General features: G+C 50.9%; 1 protein-coding gene across 3 annotated transcripts in view; it reads right to left on the bottom strand.

Moving 5' to 3' along the window:
* The window catches only part of cib (thymosin beta cib), a 299,505-nt gene that overhangs the window by 75,469 nt on the left and 205,169 nt on the right, over positions 1 to 18,867 (bottom strand). The window contains exon 1 of one of the 3 annotated variants that reach the window (XM_069321117.1): positions 9,710 to 9,810. The exons of 1 other annotated variant lie outside the window; for it this stretch is intronic. The gene's annotated coding sequence lies outside the window, so the exon portion shown is untranslated. Of the gene's footprint in view, positions 1 to 7,209; positions 7,234 to 9,709; positions 9,811 to 18,867 lie in introns of those variants that run through there. One more of the 3 variants, XM_069321121.1, reaches the window with a different exon arrangement.

Genomic DNA, 18,867 nt, shown 5'->3' with positions numbered 1-18,867 from the left:
CTGCACCATAAGGGGAAGGCAGCTGCACCATAAGGGGAAGGCAGCTGCACCATAAGGGGAAGGCAGCTGCACCATAAGGGGAAGGCAGCTGCGCCTTAAGGGGAAGGCAGCTGAGAGAGAGAGAGAGAGAGAGAGAGAGAGAGAGAGAGAGAGAGAGAGAGAGAGAGAGAGAGAGAGAGAGAGAGAGAGAGAGAGAGAGAGAGAGAGAGTGAGTGTACTCACCTAGTTGTACTCACCTAGTTGTGTTTGCGGGGGTTGAGCTCTGGCTCTTTGGTCCCGCCTCTCAACCGTCAATCAACTGGTGTACAGATTCCTGAGCCTATCGGGCTCTGTCATATCTACACTTGAAACTGTGTATGGAGTCAGCCTCCACCACATCACCCCCTAATGCATTCCATTTGTCAGTGTGTGTGTGTGTGTGTGTGTGTGTGTGTGTGTGTTTACTAGTTGTGTTTACTAGTTGTGTTTTTGCGGGGGTTGAGCTTTGCTCTTTCGGCCCGCCTCTCAACTGTCAATCAACTGTTTACTAACTACTTTTTTTTTCCCACACCACACACACACACCCCAGGAAGCAGCCCGTGACAGCTGACTAACTCCCAGGTACCTGTTTACTGCTAGGTAACAGGGGCACTTAGGGTGAAAGAAACTTTGCCCATTTGTTTCTGCCTCGTGCGGGAATCGAACCCGCGCCACAGAATTACGAGTCCTGCGCGCTATCCACCAGGCTACGAGGCCCCCCTAGAGTGTGTGTGTGTGTGTGTACTCACCTAATTGTACTCACCTAATTGTGCTTGCGGGGGTTGAGCTCTGGCTCTTTGGTCCCGCCTCTCAACCGTCAATCAACTGGTGTACAGATTCCTGAGCCTATTGGGCTCTATCATATCTACATTTGAAACTGTGTATGGAGTCAGCCTCCACCACATCACTTCCTAATGCATTCCATTTACTAACTACTCTGACACTGAAAAAGTTCTTTCTAACGTCTCTGTGGCTCATTTGGGTACTCAGCTTCCACCTGTGTCCCCTTGTTCGCGTCCCACCAGTGTTGAATAGTTCATCCTTGTTTACCCGGTCGATTCCCCTGAGGATTTTGTAGGTTGTGATCATGTCCCCCCTTACTCTTCTGTCTTCCAGTGTCGTAAGGTGCATTTCCCGCAGCCTTTCCTCATAACTCATGCCTCTTAGTTCTGGGACTAGTCTAGTAGCATACCTTTGGACTTTTTCCAGCTTCGTCTTGTGCTTGACAAGGTACGGGCTCCATGCTGGGGCCGCATACTCCAGGATTGGTCTTACATATGTGGTGTACAAGATTCTGAATGATTCCTTACACAGGTTCCTGAACGCCGTTCTGATGTTAGCCAGCCTCGCATATGCCGCAGGACGTTATTCTCTTTATGTGGGCTTCAGGAGACAGGTTTGGTGTGATATCAACTCCTAGATCTTTCTCTCTGTCTGTTTCATTAAGTACTTCATCTCCTATTCTGTATCCTGTGCCTGGCCTCCTGTTTCCACTGCCTAGTTTCATTACTTTGCATTTACTCGGGTTGAACTTCAACAGCCATTTGTTGGACCATTCACTCAGTCTATCCAGGTCATCTTGTAGCCTCCTACTATCATCCTCTGTTTCAATCCTCCTCATAATTTTTGCATCGTCGGCAAACATTGAGAGGAACGAATCTATACCCTCTGGGAGATCATTTACATATACCAGAAACAGTATAGGTCCAAGGACTGACCCCTGCGGGACTCCACTTGTGACGTCTCGCCAATCTGAGACCTCACCCCTCACACAGACTCGTTGTCTCCTGTTGCTTAGGTACTCCTCTATCCACCGGAGTACCTTCCCTCTCACTCCAGCCTGCATCTCCAACTTTCGCACTAGCCTCTTGTGTGGCACTGTATCAAAGGCTTTCTGACAATCCAAAAATATGCAGTCTGCCCACCCTTCTCTTTCTTGCCTTATTTTTGTTGCCTGGTCGTAGAATTCAAGTAACCCTGTGAGGCAGGACCTGCCATCCCTGAACCCATGTTGATGCTGTGTTACAAAGTTCCTTCGCTCCAGATGCTCCACTAGTTTTTTTCACACAATCTTCTCCATCAGCTTGCATGGTATGCAGGTTAGGGACACTGGCCTGTAGTTCAGTGCCTCCTGTCTATCCCCTTTCTTGTATATCGGGACTACGTTAGCTGCTTTCCAAATATCTGGCAGTTCCCCTGTTGCCAGTGATTTGTTATACACTATGGAGAGTGGTAGGCTCAGTTGTGTGGTAGTTGAGTGGTAGGCTGTGTGTGTGTGTGTGTGTGTGTGTGTGTGTGTGTGTGTGTGTGTGTGTGTGTGTGTGTGTGTGTGTGTGTGTGTGTGTGTGTGTGTGTGTGTGAGAGAGAGAGAGAGTGAGTGTGAGTAAAGCCAGGAGCGGGAGAGGTAAGCCAATGAACACCTCACAACACAACAGCTGCATGGGGTCGTCAATGGCCGTCTGACATAGAAAAGCGGATATGCTGGCGAAGCTGAAACCTCATTGTCCCGTTCCAGCACATTCCCCCTCCCACCTCCTCTCCACACTACCATAGACCCACAGGCGCCAAAACCATTGGAGAAGCTCCAATGGAGTTGTGTCGAGGCAAGACACCGGGTCCCTCCGGGTCCCTCCGAGTCCCTCCGGGTCCCTCCGAGTCCATCCAGGTCCCTCCGGGTCCCTCCAGGTCCCTCCGGGTCCCTCCAGGTCCCTCCGGGTCCCTCCGGGTCCCTCCAGGTCCCTCCGGGTTCCTCCGGGTCCCTCCGGGTCCCTCCGGGTCCCTCCGAGTCCCTTGTCGGGTGGAAAAAGGGAAGAGTTTTCAAGGGTGGCGGGAGAGTGTGGAGGCCGGCGTGCCCCGCGCTCCGTTCATAAGCTTTAAGGTAGCCAGCCCTTGTCTGGTGTCTGGTGTTGTGTCTGGTGTTGTGTCTGGTGTTGTGTCTGGTGTCTGGTGTTGTGTCTGGTGTTGTGTCTGGTGTTGTGTCTGGTGTTGTGTCTGGTGTTGTGTCTGGTGTCTGGTGTTGTGTCTGGTGTCTGGTGTTGTGTCTGGTGTTGTGTCTGGTGTCTGGTGTCTGGTGTTGTGTCTGGTGTTGTGTCTGGTGTCTGGTGTTGTGTCTGGTGTTGTGTCTGGTGTTGTGTCTGGTGTTGTGTCTGGTGTCTGGTGTTGTGTCTGGTGTTGTGTCTGGTGTTGTGTCTGGTGTCTGGTGTTGTGTCTGGTGTTGTGTCTGGTGTCTGGTGTTGTGTCTGGTGTTGTGTCTGGTGTTGTGTCTGGTGTTGTGTCTGGTGTTGTGTCTGGTGTTGTGTCTGGTGTTGTGTCTGGTGTCTGGTGTTGTGTCTGGTGTCTGGTGTTGTGTCTGGTGTCTGGTGTTGTGTCTGGTGTTGTGTCTGGTGTTGTGTCTGGTGTCTGGTGTTGTGTCTGGTGTTGTGTCTGGTGTCTGGTGTCTGGTGTTGTGTCTGGTGTTGTGTCTGGTGTCTGGTGTTGTATCTGGTGTTGTGTCTGGTGTCTGGTGTTGTGTCTGGTGTTGTGTCTGGTGTTGTGTCTGGTGTCTGGTGTCTGGTGTTGTGTCTGGTGTTGTGTCTGGTGTCTGGTGTTGTGTCTGGTGTTGTGTCTGGTGTTGTGTCTGGTGTCTGGTGTCTGGTGTTGTGTCTGGTGTCTGGTGTCTGGTGTTGTGCCTGGTGTCTGGTGTTGTGTCTGGTGTTGTGTCTGGTGTTGTGTCTGGTGTTGTGTCTGGTGTTGTGTCTGGTGTCTGGTGTTGTGTCTGGTGTTGTGCCTGGTGTCTGGTGTTGTGTCTGGTGTTGTGTCTGGTGTCTGGTGTTGTGCCTGGTGTCTGGTGTTGTGCCTGGTGTCTGGTGTTGTGTCTGGTGTTGTGTCTGGTGTTGTGTCTGGTGTTGTGTCTGGTGTCTGGTGTTGAGTCTGGTGTCTGGTGTCTGGTGTTGTGTCTGGTGTCTGGTGTTGTGTCTGGTGTTGTGTCTGGTGTTGTGTCTGGTGTTATGAAGGCTCCCCTTCGTAATACTCGTCTCAATTTACCATTCCGTAAAAATTGCAACTGTTTTGCAATACCCACAAACGTGCGAACCTAACCAACCCACCTAACCTATCGTAGGCCACTCAACTGACCCCGGGTAGTTGGAAGTGAGAGGAGAGTTAGGGAGACGCTTGTGCAGACTGGCTATCGACTCACTCTTCACAGCAGCCCATACAACACCGCCCAATGGGAGGGAAATTTCCCCGCTGGGTTGTTCATCCTATAACTTGTACCCAAACATAGGTGGGTTGTTCATCCTGTCAGATGTACCAGACGCAGCTGGGACTGACTGAAGTGATTCAAGTGACTGTCAAACAAGGAGACTGTCAGGTACTAGAACATGGTAATGTCAAATCACAAATGAATGTGGTGGTGCTGTGTGTGTGTGTGTGTGTGTGTGTGTGTGTGTGTGTGTGTGTGTGTGTGTGTGTGTGTGTGTGTGTGTGTGTGTGTGTGTGTGTTCACCTAGTTGTGCTCGCGGGGGTTGAACTCTGCTCTTTCGCCCCGCCTCTCAACTGTCAATCAATTGTTACGAACTACTAATTTTTCTTGTCCACACACTCAGGAACTGTCTCAGGAACCTGTACACCAGTTGATTGACAGATGAGAGGCGGGACCAAAGAGCCAGAGCTCAACCCCCGCAAGCACAACTAGGTAAGTACACCTACAGAGGACGCAGCCCGTAACAGCTGTCTAACTCCTAAGTATCTATTTACTGCTAGGTAACAGGGGCATCAGGGTGAAAGAAACTCTGCCCATATGTTTCCGAAGTTCGTGAGTCCTCCAGCCAACACCAAATCAGGGTTTCACACGCACACGCGCGCGCACACACACTGGTGTGGTATAGGTGTCCCCCCTCCCCCCCCCCAATGCTCTCTCAGTCTCATACAGAAATCACACTAAAGAACAGTTGTAGAGGCAAGTTAGTCAGCCATCTGCCGAAAGCAGCACTTCAGTCTTTGTAAAAATCGGGCAGAAAATCTTGCAATAGTCGCTGAAATTAAGAGAGCTGTGAGAGTACTTACCCAGCCGGGAAGAGTCATCAAGTTTCTGTGGATCCCTTCCCATGTTGGAATGTGTGGGAATGAACGAGCAGATGTGCTGGCTGCTGAAGGCGCTGAAGGAGACCATATTGAATACCTCATACCCAAGACTCTTCTACAAATTAGAGGTATTGTCAGGCAACATCACCGTGACAAGGTAACTGAGGAAAGGAGGATAGAAGCACAAACCAGTGAATCTGTACGATGGTACAACATGGTTGCAGCTGGCAATCCCAATCATTATGGACGAAGAGGAGGAGGACGCGGGAGAGAATCAGTAATAGCGAGAATCCGTCTTGGATTCAAATATCCATGAGATTCAGAATAGAAACAACAGTTGAGCAGCGGAGTTGCAGAATCTGTAGTGAAAGTGACGGACACCGCCTTGACCACTACCTGAGAAAATATGAACAGCTAAGAGTCATTAGAAATACGTGTAGAATAATAAACCCCACATTGTTTGAGTTTGAAGAAAATACTATTTGTCAAATATAGATACTGTTCTTAAGAGATTCCCCCATTTAGCACCCACAAGATAACGTAAGATTTTAAAGGTTGACAAAGGTTAATCTTTTTGTTTGAGGAGCTGTTCACTTGAGACAGTGAAGCAAGTCCCAGCTGTGTCAACACAGGATGAACAAGACAGGATGAACAACCCAGCGGGTTTTCTTCCTATTGGGGCGTATTGTAAATGCTGCTATGGCGGTATGTCCACTCACAGGATGAGTGGCGCTGCCCAATAAACTCGCCTCTCGGGGCAAAATTAAAAATGAAAACCCTCCAGTCTGCACGTGAGGCCACTGCTCTCACAATAGCCGCCCCAGTCTCCCCACATTGTTTTATATTTTACACTATTTCTTGCAAAAAATATAAGTATTTAATTGAGGAAAAAACCATTTGCATGTACACAGGTGAATGGAGGGGGTGTAACAGTGTGGCCTTATGACTATATAACTTCAGCCAGGCGTCGTCTAGGGAGGGCGGCGCACAATTCCCCGCTCTTGGTACACATAAAAGACCACTTCGCCATCTCATTTCACACAATTTCCTCTCTTATTTCGTGGCTATTGATGGTGGGGTAAAGCACGAGTTATAGAGGGTTGTGTGGGAGACGCAGTAGAGGGCTGTGTGTGGAGCGGGTGAGTGGGAGGAGGAAATGTATTGAGGTTGGCAAGTCCGGCAGCGTAAGGGAGGTATTTCCCATGCGACAGGAGGCTGGCTGCTCACGCTGGGTGGTGGGGAGGTGGGGTCACGAGGCCAGGATTGTGTAGGGCGTTTTGACGGGGTGTTAGGGGGAGGGGACCCTGTCACGCGCCACCCGGCTCCCCTGCCTGCCTGGCTTCACGCGCCACCCGGCTCCCCCTGCCTGCCTGCCTGCCTGGCTCCTCGCTGAACACCAGCCAGATACTCTTTCACTGTGTATAAAATCTGTGTATTTATGTTTGTAGGTTAGATTAGCATTTTAAGAGCACTACAATCACCATCTGTGGTTGATTGTTCAATAAATCATTGAAGTATATGTCTAACAGATCTCTCACCCTGTCCATGGAGGACAAAGAAAATGTATACATGCTGGTTAACATTGTAAATGTGTGGCCACGTCTGTGGTAGAAAAATAATAAATAATAATAATAATAATAAAATCACTTTTTTTGTTTCTGTCTGTCTGTCTCTCCCTACAAGATACGGAGTGGAATAGATAAGGTAGACAAGCCTAGCCTCCTTAAACTGAGAGAAAGCACAATACGACACGAGTGGTAGCTGAGAACACAAATGAGTCGTAGGAATGAAAGTAAATACGTGTATCCTGTACGGGCGGTCAGTAAGTGGAATGTAGCGAAAGAAGTTGTGGAAGCCACCTCCATCTACACTTTTAAGACCAGATTCAATAAAGAATAAGGGCGTCAGAATAATTCAACTGTAAGACAATGGGTACAGGAAGGGTGGTGTGCGGGGGATGGAGAGCTAGACCTCACTCCCCTCGCAGTTACTGATAGGTAAGGACCCCCTCAACTAGGGAGAGACGAGAGGTCTAGAGGCTGAGTCACGAATAATCACCCGCCATCACCCGCTTAGAATAACATATGTGGGTGGAGGTGCGCAAGCGCATCTGTGCCAGTTACTCACGTATTTGTCATTTTAGTGCATGAACTTCAGCTCTCGGGACCCACTTCTCAACCTTCAATCAAGACTGAGGTTTCAACCTCAGGCTTCAACTGACGCCAACTGACTGGGCTTCAGTTATATATACCCCAACAAAAATTCGTGGATAGAGTCTGCCGATAAGCTTCTCACTCCCTAGTGGGTTCCACTTGACTACTCTGACACTGAACCAGTTGGGTCTACTGCCCCCGGGACTTATGTGTAACATATAGTCTCTACATGTTAGCTTCACATCCTTCAGTCTGTGCATGTCTCCCAGGTGAGGGAGACGCCTCCTGCACACCTCTAGACTTAAGTTAGCTTCGTTATATATTTGATGGGTTGTGGGCTCAATGCTGTCGCTGCAAGTTAAAGTATTGGTCTAATGTATGTGGTGAACAGCGTTGTCAGTTACCACATATTTGGATTTCTGAAGACAGTTATTGACACCCAACATTGCAGATGATGCTGACTTTTTACTGTTCATATGTGCCTCAAGGCATTTTTTTTTGTTCAATTCCAAAAGTATTTGACCTTTCGGATGGTGTTTTGTTGGCAAACCACGTATGTCAGACCCATTCTGGAATATGCGACAACAGCATGGAGTCCTGATCTCGTTAAATACAAAATAATGCTCGTGGAAGTTCAAAAGACTGCCACCAGACTAGGCCCAGAGATGAGAGGATTAAGTTACAAGAAAGACTAAAGGTGTTAAACTTCACTTCACCGAAAGAGAAGAAACAGAGGAGGTGTGACCGCCACATAAAAGATTCTCAGTTGAATTGACAGGACAGACTATTTAGTATGGGTGGAACACGATGAAGGCGACAGACGCGAAAACTAAATATCCAAATGAACCACAGAGACACTAGAAAGATTAGTGTCAGAGCAGCAACCCGTCCTCATCAACAAAGGCAAATTTTTCGTTAATCGAGCCACTAAACCCTGTGTTTATGAATGAAAAACGCCTTACACACGACTCATGATTCAACTGATGATGCAACCTGTCCTTAGATCAAGTCCATTCCATCCAGCGGTCTACCCCAATGACGCATTCATCAATTTTAACATGCTGTTCATTTAAAACAAAACTTTTTTCAAATATAAATTAATATTATTATATATTAGCATATTGTACATATTTAGGCACTGGTTAGGTTAGGTGTTTAGGGTCTGTTGGCGATTATGTGTATTTGTAGTATGTGGGTGAAGCATTTACAGCGTTGTGGTTCGAACAAAAGTCGTCAGCGAAGCACTTGTAGTGGAAGTGTTCGGACGACATCAGCTGTGAGTCGTGTGTAAACCGTTTTTCATTCATAAACTGGGGGTTTGGCCGGCGCATGGAATCACTTTTGGGTCTTTGTTTATGAGAACGGGCTGAATGACGGAAGTCATTCCGTCATGATGGGGTAAAATACAAGGAAGTACTTTCCTTGAAAAGTGCTTCGTTCACGTCCTCTGTTCGAATCACACCTCTCTAAATATAGGCCATCTTCAGATACAAAGATCCAAGCTCGTTAATCCAGCCGCCAAACCTCCTGTTTATGAATGAAAAACAGTTTACACACGACTCACAACTGATTTCGTTCGAACGCTTCCGGAACAGGTGCTTCACTGACGAATTTTGTTCGAACCACAACGCTGGTTCATGCTCAGATGGTTCATGCTTCACCCAGGTACTACAAAAACAAATAATCGCCAACAGACCCTAAACACCTAACCTACGTCTAACTATATATAGACTTTTTATGCATATAATATTAATTTATATATGAGAACAAACCATTTTTTAATACACAGTATGTTAAAATTGATGAATGCGTCTGGGGAGGACGGCCGCTGCTTTAACCAGCCTAGCGTGAGGACGGGCTGTTAACCCATGTACTTCAAATACCAACAATGACCAACAAATCTATCCACCTAACCTAATCTAAGTTAGGACTATCTATTCAACTCATTCTAGTCTCTAATAATATTTACTTAAATTTCAGACAATACAAACTTTGAATACGTAGTATGTTAAACCTGGCGAATGTGTCTTAGGTTGGGCCGGCGTGTGGACAAGCCTAGCCTGAGGACAGGTTGCAGTGTGGCGACCAGGTGGGCGACTCTACACACTGCCTGACTCTGAAAGCCACACACTAGTCCACTGCTTCCCAACCTTTACACCACCAAGGATATTTGATGGTGTAAATGTGGTCGTATATTGACCAGACCACACACTAGAAATTGAAGGGACGACGACGTTTCGGTCCGTCCTGGACCATTCTCAAGTCGATTGTGGTCGTATATATCCATGGTATTTAAGCAAAAATTCCCGCCTGATCCCCGGGTTTTGAAAGGTCTATCTACTCGAAAAGATGAGTTTATTTACTAACAACACACTCGTTATCCCCATGTCTGAACTTAGCTTGCCACCCCCCGCACCCCCCCGTCCCAGTACTACCATGTGTACAATGAGAGTACCGCGAGGAGAGTACCGTACCTGCATGTGGATGACAGCCGGCACTACGCCTGTGTGCTACTGGTACAGCAACTATCTAGGAAAGTATCATATACCAGTCATTGTTAACGGGGGTACTGGGGAGGGGTGAGCTGGGGAGGGGTGAGCTGGGGAGGGGTGTGCTGGGGGAGGTATAAGGAGGGAGGGGGTGCGGAGAGGCAGGGAAAGGGGGGGGGGTATGGTTTACGTATATCACAGTTGTTCAGGAATTTTAACGCCTTATCTCTCGTAGTTCGATATGACGAGATACAGAGGATTGAGGAAGTGGCCACTCTGAGACGCCCATGAAAAGTGGTATCAGTTGAAGGGCGATAAAGTGAGAAGGGGGGGAGGGGAGAGGCAGCACACCTTATCTCTCCTTCCGGCGGTGAGAGACACTTGGGTTGCCACCCACCCAACACCACAGCCATGAGGAGTCCCTCACAACCAAACCCCAGGATGCAGCCCCGTCTCCCTTAACCCTTGATTACGCGTGCTGTTTACGACCAACCAGCCATTACGGTTAACGAACCCCTTCGGAATAACGAGGTTGTTGGAAATTACCTGTTGGTAGTAATGAGGTCGATACCAGGCCCGTCGCCCGCCCAGTTTAATTACGATGTCATGAGCAGTGACGTTCATGACTGTCCCTCACCCAGTCTGTCACTGTCACATGTCTGTGTCCTCGTGACACAGCCCCAGGGTCATGTCTGTGTCCTCGTGGCACAGATAATACTAATTTCATGATAAAATCCGTAGGAGCCATGAAGAGGATTCGAACCCATGCGGTGGGTGTTCCCAGGCACACCCCCCCCCCCCACCAGACAACCAGGCCGCGACATGGTCAAAAATGTGATTTTGAAACCACACTTTTAAATGTGTAAATAATATACAAGTCTAAAACCACTTTTAAATAATTACTCACAAATAAGTGAGAAATCACGTTAGTGTGATTACTCTCTGAGTAATCATGATGAGCATGAGAGGTAGAACATTCCTGGACGACAGAGCCAGAGTGCATGGGGGGGGGATTGTGTAAAATACTAGTTCAGTTTCAGTGGAAGCCTCAGGAACCCTCGTGGGTTCAGTAGAACCACAGGTTGCAATCCTTTTGACTGTGTCGTGGCTTAGTTGTCGGTGGGGTGGGGGTGTGGGTGCCTGGGAACACTCACCACATACGTTCGAATCCTTATCACAGCTCCTACGGATTTTCTCACTGATTCATCACGTTAGTGAGATTACTCTCTGGGAACTGGGTTTGACTACTCACCCAGTAGTACTGGGTGACTTTAGTACATTCATACACCCAGTAGTACTGGGTGACTACACTCTGGTACTGGACCCGAATTCATAAAGCAGTTACGCAAGTACTTACGAACGTGAACATCTTTCCTCAAACTTTAACGGCTTTGGTTACATTTATTAAATAGTTTACACGCTTGAAAACTTCCCAATAAACTGTTTGTATTGTTATAAACAGCCTCCTGGTGCTTTGGAGCTCATTAAATGTTTAATAAATTAAAAACAAAGCCGCCAAAGATTGAGAAAAGATGTTCAGGTTCGTAAGTGCTTGCGTAACTGTTTCGTGAATCTGGCCCCCTGATCTCTGATCTCATGGTTATAGCTGGTACCCACATGACGATTTACTTTGCTCTTGTTCTGTGTACTGTTGTTGCTCTTCACTGTTGTGCATCTTTAAATACTTTGTGTTTTCCTATTGCTGTCTGGGTCTTCTGTAGTTTGCTGAGGGGGGGGGTGTTGTTGTTGTAAGTTATCACAGCCACAATCTTCTTTCCATTGTGATTGGAAAGAAGCTCTAACAACAGTATCTGTTGTTAGAGCTTCAGTGATGTAGTGTCAATTTCTATTATATTTGTCAAATTCATAAATAATCAAGTCCTCTTCGTAAAGAGTCGCAGATTCTAACTGATTTTATTTCCTTTCTTTCGTTATTATATGGAAGCCTCTTGGAAATATTGCATTTGAGATCATCTCAGTGATGTTTATTTCCACAGCTGAAGACACATCAGGTTTCTTTTACTATTTTTTGTATCTTTTGCTTTGTTAGTGACTCCATCTGCATTGGTAAATCAGACATTTTTGCTCTTAACTTAATGGTGTGGGTAGCTAGTTGAATATTCGTACATTAATTCATGGGAAGGGTAGTTGAGAGATATGGAGTAGTTGTAGCGTGTGTGTGTGTGTGTGTGTGTGTGTGTGTGTGTGTGTGTGTGTGTGTGTGTGTGTGTGTGTGTGTGTGTGTGTGTGTGTGTGTGTGTGCGCGCGCGCGCACGCGCGTCCGTGCATACGTGCGTGTATACTCACCTAGTTGTGCTTGCGGGGGTTGAGCTTTGGCGCTTTAGTCAATGTGTGCATGTGTGCGCATACGTGCATACGTGCGTGTGTGAACATACACGCATACACGAGGGTGCAAGCGTGACCAAGTAAGATAACACCACATTATCAGTAGTGACAAGCTCCCATATATAACACACACACACACACGCCTACTCCCGCCACTATACAACACAACAACAGCAGCAGCAACACAACCCGCCCACAAACACCAACACCTCCACTCTAAACCAAAACAAACACCCCATCAACCATGATTTACAAAAAAAGAACAAACAAGCTTACCAAAGAAAAAAAGCCTACCCAAAAAGCCTACCAAAAAAGCCTACCAAAAAAGCCTACCCAAAAAGCCTACCCAAAAAGCCTACCCAGAAAGCCTCACCACGAGCATGGAACTGACCGCCACCGGAATCACTGAAACCTCGAACGAGCATTTTATGGAACCTGTTGTTGTTGTTGTTGTTAAAGATTCGCTACCTGGAACAGCAGTTCCAAGTAGCACGGGCTATGGTGAGCCCGTGTTTATTGAACCGGAGGCCGGCAGTCAACGCCCCTATACTCCATGTCTCGCTATAGCGACCACCGGTGCAAGACGGCCATTAGTGACGCTTCCAGACACCTCCATAAACACCAGCGTTACACTTGAGGGCTTTAAGGTAAAATATGTCTTTATATACAGGTATTGTAGGGGGGGGGGGGGGAGTTATCTTGAGATGATTTCGGAGTTTAGCGTCCCCGCGGCCCGGTCCTTGACCAGGTCTCCTTTTTGTTACACACCCCCAAGGAAGCAGCCCGTAGCAGCTGTCTAACTCCCAGGTACCTATTTATTGCTAGGTAACAGGGGCATCAGGGTGAAAGAAACATTTTGCCCATGTGTCTCCGCCTTCACCCGGAATTTAATCCGAAGCGCTGTCCACCCAGTTGTCAGGCGCACAGTTATGAGCTGGGTGGCATGGGTGGACTGTTCCATTCACTTGGGGTACTAGGAGACTCGAACCGTCGACCCCTCGCGTGTGAGGCCGAAGCTCTATCGACTGGGCTATGAGGAGGAATAATAAGGAAAATTTCCTTATTATTCTAAAATTATTATTTAAATAATAATTTATTGATTATATTATTTATAATAAATAAATAAAATTTATAAATATAATAAATAATTTATTGATTTAAATGGCACATTCCAGTATTATTTTTAAAATGGTGTGCCTTAATTATCTTTTTTTAACTTTGAATGGTCTATTAATTGCAATGTGTTCGTATGCTTCTGTAAACTGGAATGTTCCTATTTTTCAGTAATGTGCAGCGTGTCTAAGAATGTCTGTGATCAGAGACGTTACAACGCTAATTGTACTGGAACGCGTCAAAGACGTTCTGTTATCTGGAAAGTATTGTTTAATGACGCAAAAAGAAGTATTTTGCGTCATTAAACAATTCCGCGTCTTACGAACTAGGTGGTACCCCTGTAATGCTACAGACAGGAACGTGCGTAAGTCCCTTGTTAAGCTGGAATGTGTCCAAATCCTTCCATTAATTAGAACTTGCGCAATTTATTTTGTAAATTACGTCTTTACAGATGATTATACAACTTGGAGCTTTGCTAAGTGTTCAAGTCAATGTTAACACAAGTGTCAACCTGCCAACTGAACACGTCCAAGTCTTGATACACAAATAAATGAATAAAAATGTTTGTTTGCAGACTGGAAATCGAAGGAGACGTTTTACTAATTGGAAATCGTCCAAGTGCTTTCAAGAACTAGATATTGGCAACAATCGCTGCTGGACGGCCTTCACCGCTGGAAAGGTTCACAAGAGCCTCCTGTCGGATCCTTTCCACACCATAAAGTAATTTGTTGAAGGTGCCGACTCCCGGAATGTTGAGCCGACACGCACAATGAACCGGAGCGGAAGGTCCTCGTCGACGTCTCCGCTTGGCTGGGTCAGCAGCTGTCAGGGAGTGACTGTTCTGGTGGCTGGGTCAGCAGCTGTCAGGGAGTGACTGTTCTGGTGGCTGGGTCAGCAGCTGTCAGGGAGTGACTGTTCTGGTGGCTGGGTCAGCAGCTGTCAGGGAGTGACTGTTCTGGTGGCTGGGTCAGCAGCTGCCAGTGAGTGACTGTTCTGGTGACTGGGTCTGCAGCTGCCAGGGAGTGACTGTTCTGGTGGCTGGGTCAGCAGCTGCCAGGGAGTGACTGTTCTGGTGGCTGGGTCTGCAGCTGTCAGTGAGTGACTGTTCTGGTGGCTGGGTCAGCAGCTGCCAGTGAGTGACTGTTCTGGTGACTGGGTCTGCAGCTGCCAGGGAGTGACTGTTCTGGTGGCTGGGTCAGCAGCTGTCAGTGAGTGACTGTTCTGGTGGCTGGGTCAGCAGCTGCCAGGGAGTGACTGTTCTGGTGGCTGGGTCAGCAGCTGCCAGGGAGTGACTGTTCTGGTGGCTGGGTCAGCAGCTGTCAGTGAGTGACTGTTCTGGTGGCTGGGTCAGCAGCTGTCAGGGAGTGACTGTTCTGGTGGCTGGGTCTGCAGCTGCCAGGGAGTGACTGTTCTGGTGACTGGGTCTGCAGCTGCCAGGGAGTGACTGTTCTGGTGGCTGGGTCAGCAGCTGTCAGGGAGTGACTGTTCTGGTGGCTGAGTCAGCAGCTGTCAGGGAGTGACTGTTCTGGTGGCTGAGTCAGCAGCTGTCAGGGAGTGACTGTTCTGGTGGCTGAGTCAGCAGCTGTCAGGGAGTGACTGTTCTGGTGACTGGGTCAGCAGCTGTCAGGGAGTGACTGTTCTGGTGGCTGGGTCAGCAGCTGCCAGGGAGTGACTGTTCACTCCACACCAGCACCAAAACACCCCACATGTGAAGCAACACCCCCCCCCACACACACCAGCACCACAACACCCCACATGTGAAGCAACACCCCCCCCCACACACACCAGCACCACAACACCCCACATGTGAAGCAACACCCCACATGTGAAGCAACACCCCCCCCCACACCAGCATCACAACACCCCACATGTGAAGCAACACCCCCCCCACACACACCAGCATCACAACACCCCACATGTGAAGCAACACCCCCCCCCCCCACACCAGCATCACAACACCCCACATGTGAAGCAACACCCCCCTCCCCACACCAGCATCACAACACCCCACATGTGAAGCAACACCCCCCTCCCCACACACACACCAGCATCACAACACCCCACATGTGAAGCAACACCCCCCCCCCACACCAGCATCACAACACCCCAAATGTGAAGCAACACCCCCCCCCCCACACCAGCATCACAACACCCCACATGTGAAGCAACACCCCCCCCCACACCAGCATCACAACACCCCACATGTGAAGCAACACCCCCCCCCACACACACCAGCACCACAACACCCCACATGTGAAGCAACACCCCCCCCCCACACCAGCATCACAACACCCCACATGTGAAGCAACCCCCCCCCCCCCCACCAGCACCACAACACCCCACATGTGAAGCAACACCCCCCCCCCCCCACACCAGCATCACAACACCCCACATGTGAAGCAACCCCCCCCCCACACCAGCACCACAACACCCCACATGTGAAGCAACACCCCCCCCCCACCCCACCCACCACATACGAGACAATAAAAATCATCAACTCGAGAAGGGGAACAGGGACGATGACTCAACACTCACGTGAACCAGGCAGAGGTGAATGAGATGAGACGGGCAGGAGGCAGGACAGATGAGTAAGAGTGAGTTAACAGGCAGACAAGATGAGTAAGAGTGAGTTAACAGGCAGACAAGATGAGTAAGAGTGAGTTAACAGGCAGACAAGATGAGGAAGAGTGAGTTAACAGGCAGACAAGATGAGTAAGAGTGAGTTAACAGGCAGACAAGATGAGGAAGAGTGAGTTAACAGGCAGACAAGATGAGGAAGAGTGAGTTAACAGGCAGACAAGATGAGTAAGAGTGAGTTAACAGGCAGACAAGATGAGTAAGAGTGAGTTAACAGGCAGACAAGATGAGTAAGAGTGAGTTAACAGGCAGACAAGATGAGGAAGAGTGAGTTAACAGGCAGACAAGATGAGTAAGAGTGAGTTAACAGGCAGACAAGATGAGGAAGAGTGAGTTAACAGGCAGACAAGATGAGGAAGAGTGAGTTAACAGGCAGACAAGATGAGTAAGAGTGAGTTAACAGGCAAACAAGATGAGGAAGAGTGAGTTAACAGGCAAACAAGATGAGGAAGAGTGAGTTAACAGGCAGACAAGATGAGGAAGAGTGAGTTAACAGGCAGACAAGATGAGGAAGAGTGAGTTAGGACACAGAGAAGGTGAGTTAAACAAAAATCCAATTGCTTGAACGTCCCTCCAGTTCTTTCCTCAATTGCTATCCGTCAATTTCCGGTTCTCCATCGAAGCGGGTCTGTGGACTCCCTCGGGAGCGTTGTGCACTCACTGGTAAATACTCGCGCCTTCAATCCCTTCATTCACTCTCACTTCCTTCTTCTTTATCTGCCAGTGTCAGGGGCGGCACTTTCCCTGGCAGTGTCAGGGGGGGGACACTCTCCCTGGCAGTGTCAGGGGGGGACACTCTCCCTGGCAGTGTCAGGGGGGGCGACACTCACCCTGGCAGTGTCAGGGGGGCGACACTCACCCTGGCAGTGTCAGGGGGGGCGACACTCTCCCTGGCAGTGTCAGGGGGGCGACACTCTCCCTGGCAGTGTCAGGGGGGGCGACACTCTCCCTGGCAGTGTCAGGGGGGCGACACTCTCCCTGGCAGTGTCAGGGGGGGCGACACTCTCCCTGGCAGTGTCAGGGGGGCGACACTCTCCCTGGCAGTGTCAGGGGGGGGGAACTCTCCCTGGCATTGTCAGGGCGGGGGACACTCTCCCTGGCAGTGTCAGGGGGGCGACACTCACCCTGGCAGTGTCAGGGGGGCGACACTCACCCTGGCAGTGTCAGGGGGGGGGGGAACTCTCCCTGGCAGTGTCAGGGGGGGGGGACTCTCCCTGGCAGTGTCAGGGGGGACACTCACCCTGGCAGTGTCAGGGGGGGGACACTCTCCCTGGCAGTGTCAGGGGGGCGACACTCACCCCTGGCAGTGTCAGGGGGGCGACACTCACCCTGGCAGTGTCAGGGGGGCGACACTCACCCTGGCAGTGTCAGGGGGGGGGCGACACTCACCCTGGCAGTGTCAGGGGGGGACACTCACCCTGGCAGTGTCAGGGGGGGGGACACTCACCCTGGCAGTGTCAGGGGGGGGGCGACACTCACCCTGGCAGTGTCAGGGGGGGGACACTCTCCCTGGCAGTGTCAGGGGGACGACACTCACCCTGGCAGTGTCAGGGGGGGCGACACTCACCCTGGCAGTGTCAGGGGGGCGACACTCACCCTGGCAGTGTCAGGGGGGGCGACACTCACCCTGGCAGTGTCAGGGGGGGCGACACTCACCCTGGCAGTGTCAGGGGGGGCGACACTCACCCTGGCAGTGTCAGGGGGGGGGACACTCTCCCTGGCAGTGTCGGGGGGGCGACACTCACCCTGGCAGTGTCAGGGGGGGGCGACACTCACCCTGGCAGTGTCAGGGGGGCGACACTCACCCTGGCAGTGTCAGGGGGGGCGACACTCACCCTGGCAGTGTCAGAGGGGGCGACACTCACCCTGGCAGTGTCAGGGGGGGCGACACTCACCCTGGCAGTGTCAGGGGGGCGACACTCACCCTGGCAGTGTCAGGGGGGGCGACACTCACCCTGGCAGTGTCAGGGGGGGCGACACTCACCCTGGCAGTGGGGGGGGGCGACACTCACCCTGGCAGTGTCAGGGGGGCGACACTCACCCTGGCAGTGTCAGGGGGGGCGACACTCACCCTGGCAGTGTCAGGGGGGGCGACACCCACCCTGGCAGTGTCAGGGGGGGCGACACTCACCCTGGCAGTGTCAGGGGGGGCGACACTCACCCTGGCAGTGTCAGGGGGGCGACACTCACCCTGGCAGTGTCAGGGGGGGCGACACTCACCCTGGCAGTGGGGGGGGGCGACACTCACCCTGGCAGTGTCAGGGGGGAGGCGACACTCACCCTGGCAGTGTCAGGGGGGGGGGCGACACTCACCCTGGCAGTGTCAGGGGGGGCGACACTCACCCTGGCAGTGTCAGGGGGGAGGCGACACTCACCCTGGCAGTGTCAGGGGGGGCGACACTCTCCCTGGCAGTGTCAGGGGGGCGACACTCACCCTGGCAGTGTCAGGGGGGGGGCGACACTCACCCTGGCAGTGTCAGGGGGGGGGCGACACTCACCCTGGCAGTGTCAGGGGGGCGACACTCACCCTGGCAGTGTCAGGGGGGCGACACTCACCCTGGCAGTGTCAGGGGGGGACACTCACCCTGGCAGTGTCAGGGGAGCGACACTCACCCTGGCAGTGTCAGGGGGGCGACACTCACCCTGGCAGTGTCAGGGGGGGCGACACTCACCCTGGCAGTGTCAGGGGGGCGACACTCTCCCTGGCAGTGTCAGGGGGGCGACACTCACCCTGGCAGTGTCAGGGGGGCGACACTCTCCCTGGCAGTGTCAGGGGGGCGACACTCACCCTGGCAGTGTCAGGGGGGCGACACTCTCCCTGGCAGTGTCAGGGGGGCGACACTCACCCTGGCAGTGTCAGGGGGCGACACTCTCCCTGGCAGTGTCAGGGGGGCGACACTCACCCTGGCAGTGTCAGGGGAGCGACACTCACCCTGGCAGTGTCAGGGGGGCGACACTCACCCTGGCAGTGTCAGGGGGGGCGACACTCACCCTGGCAGTGTCAGGGGGGCGACACTCTCCCTGGCAGTGTCAGGGGGGCGACACTC

This window comes from Procambarus clarkii, chromosome 9 (genome assembly GCF_040958095.1).
Source record: "Procambarus clarkii isolate CNS0578487 chromosome 9, FALCON_Pclarkii_2.0, whole genome shotgun sequence".
Classification (NCBI taxonomy): Eukaryota; Metazoa; Arthropoda; class Malacostraca; order Decapoda; family Cambaridae; genus Procambarus; species Procambarus clarkii.
This window is presented reverse-complemented; position numbering and strand designations above follow the sequence as displayed.